Raw genomic sequence first — 8,357 nt, forward strand, 5'->3', positions numbered from 1 at the left:
CTAAGTTTAAAACCTCTGAAAAGCAGAACTGAATCTGCCGGGCTGAGGAGATAGAAACTTTGTAGGTTCTCTATCAAAAGCCCAGAGGAATCACACCTAAGAAACAGAGAAACCAGAAGTTGAGTGAATCTTACTAAAACTCCAACCCAACCCCAACTGAGCTCAATCCCTGACCCTCACCCTATTTGTCTATTTTCATCTGTAGGGGAAAATAACATCATCTCAATTGTCTATTGTTTTTAATATAAAAGTCTGGTATATGATAAAAAAAATTATGAGATGTGAGAAAAACAGGAAAATTTGACCAATAATCAAGAGAAAAAAATAGATAATAGAAGACCCACAGATAAGCCAGCCATTGGAGTCCAGATAAGAACTTTAAAATAACTATTATAAAACAGAGCAATAGGTTATAAAATAGAAGAAAAAATGGACAAAATGGATTAGAAGATGCAGAATTTAAACAGAATTGAACCCATTAAAAAAGGAATCAAAAAATTTCAAGTTTAAAAATATAATATCTGTGGGGCTTCCCTGGTGGCACAGTGGTTAAGAATCCACCTGCCAATGCAGGGGACACAGGTTTGAGCCCTGGTCTGGGAAGATCCCACATGCCACGAAGCAACTAAGCCCATGAGCCACAACTACTGACCCTGTGCTCTAGAGCCCATGAGCCACAACTATTGAGCCTGCATGCCACAACTACTGAAGCCCGTGTGCCCTAGAGCCCATGCTCTGCAACAAGAGAAGCCAGCACACTGAGAAGCCTGTGCATCGCAACAAAGAGTAGCCCCTACTCGCCGCAACTAGAGAAAGCCCACAAGCAGCAATGAAGACCCAACACAGCCAATAAATAAATTAATTAATTAAAAGACTGTTAAAAATAAATAAAAGGCATCAATAAATGAGATGTCCCTTTATATATATATATAAAATATCTGCAATCAAGAACTCAGTGAATGAGTTTTACAGCAGACTGGACACACCAAAAGAGAGGATTTGTGAATTTGAGAATGGGTCAAGAAAAAAATACCCAATCTGAAGCAGAGAGAAAAAAGAATGGAAAGAGAACAGAGCTTAAAATGCATGTGGGACACAGTGAATAAATCCAGCACACATATAACTGGAGTCCTCGAAAAAGAGGAGAGAGAGAGAATGAAGCAGAAGAAATAATTATGGAAACAATGGCCAAGAATTTTACAAAACCAATGAAAGACATGAAACTAAAGATGGAAAAAAATTAACTCAAAATAGATCATCAACCTAAAGGTAAAAGCTAAAACTATAAACCTCATTTAAAAAAATTAGTAAATCTTAGTGACCTTGGGTTAGCCAGTGGTCCCTTAGATATGACACCAAAAGCATGTGACAGAGGGAAAAAAATAAATAAAATGAACTACACAGAAATTTAAAACTTTTGTGTCACAAACAATACCATCGAGAAAGTGAAAACACAGCCAAGATAATGGGAGAAAAATATTTGGAAATCATATATACCTGATAAGGGACTTACATCTGCAATATGTAAAGCATTGTTTCAACTCAACATTTTTTTTTAAATGAACAACAGATTTCTCCAAAGAAGATATATACAAAAGGTCAATAAGTATATGAAAGATGCACAACATCATTAGTCATTAGGAAAATGCAAATCAAAACTACAAAGAGATACCACTTTACACCCATTACTATGGCAATAATGTAAAAGACAGACAAAAAAAGAGGTTAGTGAAGATGTGGAGAAACTGGAACCCTCATGTATTGCTGGTGGAAATGCAAAATGATGCAGCCCCTTGGGAAAACCATTTGGCAGTTCCTCAGAAAACTAAATATAGTTACTATATGACCCAGGAATTCCACTTCTAGGTATATACACAAGAAAAATAAAAACATAATACTTGTATACAAATGATCATAGCAACATTATTCATACTAAAACAAAGAGTTGGAAACAACTTAAATGCCCATCAAGTGATGAATGAACAAACAAAATGTGGTATATCCACACAATGGAAATTTTCTCTTTTGCCCCTTTTTGACTGTTTCTCAAATACATGGACTTAAAGTTCTAAGATATCATTGTTCTCTAATGGAACGTTATCTTCACTCAGTAATTTATCTATCCAAACATCATTCACAAACTTATACTGAGTTGACAAAGCCTAGAAAAATGTTGTTTTGGGGAAGCACCTCCTTGAAAAATAACCCCTTTTATATTGCAGTACTGAATTGTAATCTTTTGAAGGTCCTCATAAATAAACATGGATGTTATTCATGTTATAAATAATAAATATATTTCTATCATGTTCACATTATGGCTTTTACTTCTCTGAAAAATGTACTGTTTACTCAAATAATCTCATAGTGCATAAGAATACAGATTCTAGAGCCAGAGTGATTCAGTTTGAGTTCTGGCTCTATGACTTACCAGCTGGGTGATCCCTCTGTTTCAGTTTCCTCATCTGTAAAATTAGGATAATAAAACTACCAAAACCATAAAACACTACCAAAATTCTTGTAGGAGCTAAGTGAGATAATTAAAGCCTGGTATATAGTAATTGTTATTTAAATGTTACCATTATGTTATGGAAAGTCTCTATCTACCTTGTATTAAGGGCTCCATAAATAAAGCTTATCTATTCTTAAATGTTTAGATTTTGTCTTTAAAGTCATTTGCTATTAAACTTAGGCTTCGAATGTCCACTTCACCAGAAATTTATCCAATCACGTCTGCCCAAGACGGTGGGAGACAAGACCACCTTTACAAAATAATGACTAGTTCTCAAAATCAGTTTCCTTTTTTTGTTCCAACTCCATAAAACACATTATTCATGATTTTCCTGCCAAATTTGGCTTAAGGATATACAATAGATACCTAATTAAAAGGCAAGTGACCCACATGAACGAAAAGAAGGGAAAATATTCATATTCACTGATTAAGTCATCAAAGACTCATTGGTGACTGTCTTACCTTGAAGTAGCTGTGTCTTTTCAGATAGTGATGTTTTCCGCTTTACATAGACTTCAATGTGCCTCAGTAGAATCCATGTAAAAACTTCTTTCTTCTAACATACAATTCCAAGATTATCGTTCATTTTTTAAAGGTTTCCATCAACTCACTTGAATCACTTTTTCAATTTGAAAATTAGTTTTTCTCCTTTTTCCTTTAACCAACCCAGAAGGATATTCTTTCCTACTGACTCCTCCATTCAGCCTGAGCACAGCATTCGTTGTATTTCCCTCATATACAAAAGCTCCAATTAGTCTGCAAAAGAAAATTTTAACAGGCCTCTTCATCATCTATTCTTCCAGGCTGAACAGCCTGGCTTTGGCATTCTGCCGTTGAGCCCTAATATTGTTTGTGATGCCAAACAAACACAAAGGAAACAGTACAAAGTCGCTGATCACCTCGGTCAACACGCCACACAGTTAAGGCATTAGATTATGCATAGAAATTCAATGCCTCATAAATGCTTACTATTAAATTTATTAAAAGGAGGCAGCATTTTAAAATAATAGTGAATTAGCAATTAACATGGAAATAGAGACAGATTAAGGAAAGCTTCATTCCAAATGGTAAGATAGGAGAAATTGAAATTCTTTTACCACACCTATGTCCTAGCTTCATTTCTCCCCACTTCAATATATAATCCTATTTTATTTTTTGCAAACCACAGAAGGATTTTTAGTGCCAAGACTCCATAATGAAAGTCTTAATTTTCAAAAAATTAAATAATAATAATTCCACCACCAGGGGGCAAAGAACATTTTTATAGGCAAAGATTATTTTTGACATTCTAAAGAAGTTACTTTGTGTGAACATAGTTTTTGTTGTTAGAATTTCAATAGCTTCAAATTAAGAGATACAGATTCTAACCCAAACCTTTAAATTTAAGGAAGAATCATGTTAATAAAAGAGAAAATTGTACAAGTTACCATTAACCAGGTGACCTTTCATTTACTACCATTTTTAGATGCTTAAAAAGAAGTTTTCCACCTCCCTTTTCCCTTTCCTTTTGTAGATTTGCAAAAAGAGGAGGAAAAACATAATTTAAACTTTTGAAATACCAGTTTAGCTTTTGTCTATGCTGGTCTTTTTTTTTTTTTTTCTAAGCTCTTTATTGGAATATAATTGCTTTATACTCTTGTGCCAGTTTTTGCTATATAACAAAGTGAATCAGCTGTATTTATACATATATCCCCATATCCCCTCCCTCCTGAGACTCCTTCCCACCTTCCCTATCCCAGCCCTCTAAGTCATCACCCATCATCAAGTTGATCTCCCTGTGTCATGCAGCAGCTTCCCTCTAGCTATCTATTTTACATTTGGTAGTGCATATATGTCAATGCTACTCTCTCACTTAGTCCCTGCTTCCCCTTCGCCCCCCTCCACCCCGTGTCCTCAAGTCTGTTCTCTACATCTGCATCTTTATTCTTGCCCTGTCACTGGGTTCATCTGTACCATTTTTTTAGATTCCATATATATGAGTTAGCATATGGTATTTATTTTTCTCTTTCTGGCTTACTTTGCTCTGTATGACAGACTCTAGGTCCATCCACCTCACTACAAATAACTCAATTTCACTCTTTTTTATGGCTGAGTAATAGTCCTATGCTGGTCTTTAAATGGATTTTAGCTCATGGTATTTTTTGACAAATGGTTCCCTAAGCATGTATTTTGGCTCTGCTTCTTTGTTAACTTAATGTGATTAAGTGATACACTCAGGTCTTTACCTCCTTCTAAAATTGGGCTCATTGACTTGATTAATGCTGTGTCATTTGTTAATTTTATAACTGTGAAATGATATAAATAACTGATAAGCACATCAATTCACCAATTATCTCTTTTGAGACCCAGATATTCTTGAATTTACTGGGAAAGTACCAGAGTCATGAATAACCAATAGACCATAAACAGAAGTATTGGTATAGTAAATTATTGGTAAGAGATGAAACATTTGGTCTAACACCTGTAGGTCCTGTATTCTGAAGTTTCAGGGTATTTGATTATTTCTGACTTGTACATTGATAAAAGTTCTGGTAATGGAAGCGAAACTGAGAGTTTTAAAAATCAAGGTATCTGTGGTGTAGGCAAACAACCACATTTTATTCCTCTTGGCTTATTTTCTTTCCCCTGTTCCGGCTCCTAAGTACCTGCTGAGACCACATTTCCCTGAATCAATTATAATGATGCTGCTATTTCAGATCAGGCCTGAAGTAGAATGGACACAGTGATCTGGTAAGGTCTGCTACAGTTCTTTCCTCTATTGTTCCGTGGAGCCCGGTCAGCATCTGCACCCCCACCCCCCACCAGGGCTGTCTCCAGAGGGTAAAAAATTGGGCCAGATACCACCGTATGTTCACCTACAGAACATTTTTGTCCAGATAAAGTCATGTTGAAATAAATATTGACTGCAAACTTAAGGAGAAAAAGAAGTTGCAAAAGGTCAGCATTAAGGGCTTATTTAGAGGCACACACTAAAGAACATTCTATGACCCACCACTTTTATATTAGTGATAAAGGGAAATGTAGAGATAAAGTGGGTTTTTTTCCTCTCTGTTGTCAATTTGCTTTTTTTTCTATTTGTTTTAGTGTGAATTGATGGAATCCATCTTTCTAGTGTGTCCTTAAGCTGTCGCCCAGCCACTGGCAACAGTCTCAAGAAGGCTAAGCTCTTCGCTCTGATACGTGATAGCCTGTGTCAGATAACACAGGTGCATCTTTTCAAGTCCTCTCCTCCTCATGTGTAAACTAACCTTGGCCGAGTGACCAATCCCACACTGCTTCAGCCAGCCTCCCACAGGTATGCCTTGGGAAAGCACCTTACCTTGGGCCAGATTTTCTGATCTACTTTTGTAATGGCAAATGGTTGTCAGTAGCATGCTATCTACAATTTTCTAAAAAACTTTAAACCACATAGAGTCTCTTAAAGGTAAACACAGTATTTTAACAATGATGGAGAAAGAAGCTCATACTATAGAGAAAGTAGGGGAATGGGTATTTGGAAATATTTTCATCACTATATGAACATGATTTTTTTCTTTTGCAAAAAGTGATATGTGTTACTAATAAAAACTCTCCTACCTGGACTCTTAAAAACTTGTTTTAAATCTTCCAAATGTAGATTTTCAGTGGATTTAAATTCCATTTGTTAAAAATATAAAAACCCTTCATTTTCAGTTCGTTTCCAAGAACAATTATTTGACATCAGGAAGGATAGAAAATTACTAAGCTAAATTTTAGCAAAAATCTTTGCATTTCCATTTCCTTTGCTGAAATGGAAATGCAAAAAGAGCTTATGACTTAGTAGCAGAGCCAACCATGCACTTCTTGCATTGCAATCTATGTCTTTTTGTGAGGAATCTTTCTCACCTATGACATCCATTCAAACTAAGCATCTCTATAAATTGAAATTAAAATCGGACCTTTAATTTATCACAAAATGCTCAACCAGATTTCTAAATTAACACATCATTTTAAAACATATTTCTCTCAGTAAACATAGATGGTGATAATATTCTTCATTTTTGGAGAAAATCTTGGTTTAATCAATAGTTCCTGATACGATTAGGTCAGTTTTAAGGTTAACTTTAAAAAATATTTTATCCATTGCTTAATTTTCTTTCAAAGCATTTACCTTTTCCTCGTTGTTAAAACACTACATTTACTTTGAAGGATTATACTGTGTGTTTACTTAATTTTTATTTTAATTGAAAAATCCCATGGCTTCCCATCACACTTAGAATAAATCCCTGTTCTTTTAAACCCTTCATAATCTGGCCTCTAACTGCAGCTTCGCCTATACCATCCTCCCTCCCACCACACGGGTCTTCCTTCAGAGCACACCAGGCTCATCCCATTTTAGGGACCTCGCCCTCCCTTAGCTCCAGTACTCTTCCAGATCTTTGCATGGCTGACTTCTTCCCTCCATTGGACCTGCAGTGAAATTCTACCACCTCTGGTAGGCTTATCTTAATCCCCTAACCTAAAAGGGCACCCAGTTGCTCTCCTTCACATCACCCCCCTATTCAATCCTCTGCCTAGCATTTACCATTCTAGGTATCTTTCTTATTCACTCATTATTTGTTTTATTGTTTGTTTGTTTTTGTTTTTATTTATTTATTTGGCTGCATCGGGTCTTCGTTGCTGCTTGTGGGCTTTCTCTAGTTGCGGAGAGCAGGGGCTACTCTCCATTGTGGTGCTCGGGTTTCTCATTGAGGTGGCTCCTCTTGTTGCAGTGCATGGGCTCTAGGCACGCGGGCTTCAGTAGTTGTGGCGCACGGGCTTAGTTGCTCTGTGGCATATGGGATCTTCCCAGACTAGGGCTCGAACCCATATCCCCTGCATTGACAGGCAGATTCTTAACCACTGAGCCACCAGGGAAGCCCCTCATTATTTGTTTATTGTGTGATTCCACTCACTAAAATGCAAGCTCCATGAGAGCCGGACTTTGTCTATCTTGCTCATTTCTCCAAATAGTGCCTAGTCCATATTAGGCTTTCAATAAATATTTGTTGAATTGAAAAAGAAAAACGCCTTTCCCTCTCCAAGGGTAATAACCTACTATATTAAGGATCGGATTTCTAAAACAATCAAGTAAACCGGAGAATTGCCCAAGTTCAAGCCAGTTCTCAAGGTAAGCTGCTACTCACATGACAAATACCATGTTTCAGCTTGCAGAACCAAGTGGTTCATAGTGGAGGATGTGATGAATTGACCTACATGGTATATTGATGCGAATCATTTGTTGCACTACATGGTTGGGTAACTAGTCTGAAATAGCACTGACTCCCCAGGGACACTGTAGATATTCTTAGTCATTTTGATCAGTATATATTAAACTAGTCATGACTTTTAAAAACAAATCAGATTCTAATGTGGTGGCAAAATGAAGACTAGGTCCAAAAGTTCTTCAGTCACATAAAATTCTCATTGACATCTTGAATAAATAGAGCTGACAGGTACAATTTATATTTATGCTCTCCTGAGTGGCAACAGGACATGCCATAGATAATTCTAATTTTTCTCAAGATTTGTCCTGTAAGTTCTAAGTCATGTCTTCAACATGCAGAGCAATAGTATTTCTGGGAAGACTTAGATATGCAAATATGATCATTTGATACACTCACCATAAGAGATTTTAAAGCCCAACCAATTCTTTCATTTAGTACAGGATTGCATTTCACAGAAACATCACTGTTTTCATTTATATTCAAAAGCAATGTGTGTTGATATTTCAGTTAATGTTACTTTAACTTTTTCATCACGTCTTTTCCACGTAAGGTCACAGTTGTGGTTAAAGCTTGTTTAATAATGATGTCTCAAGTTGTATTCTTTTGACACAAAAACACTTTCT

Source organism: Hippopotamus amphibius, chromosome 4 (assembly GCF_030028045.1).
Source record: "Hippopotamus amphibius kiboko isolate mHipAmp2 chromosome 4, mHipAmp2.hap2, whole genome shotgun sequence".
Classification (NCBI taxonomy): domain Eukaryota; kingdom Metazoa; phylum Chordata; class Mammalia; order Artiodactyla; family Hippopotamidae; genus Hippopotamus; species Hippopotamus amphibius.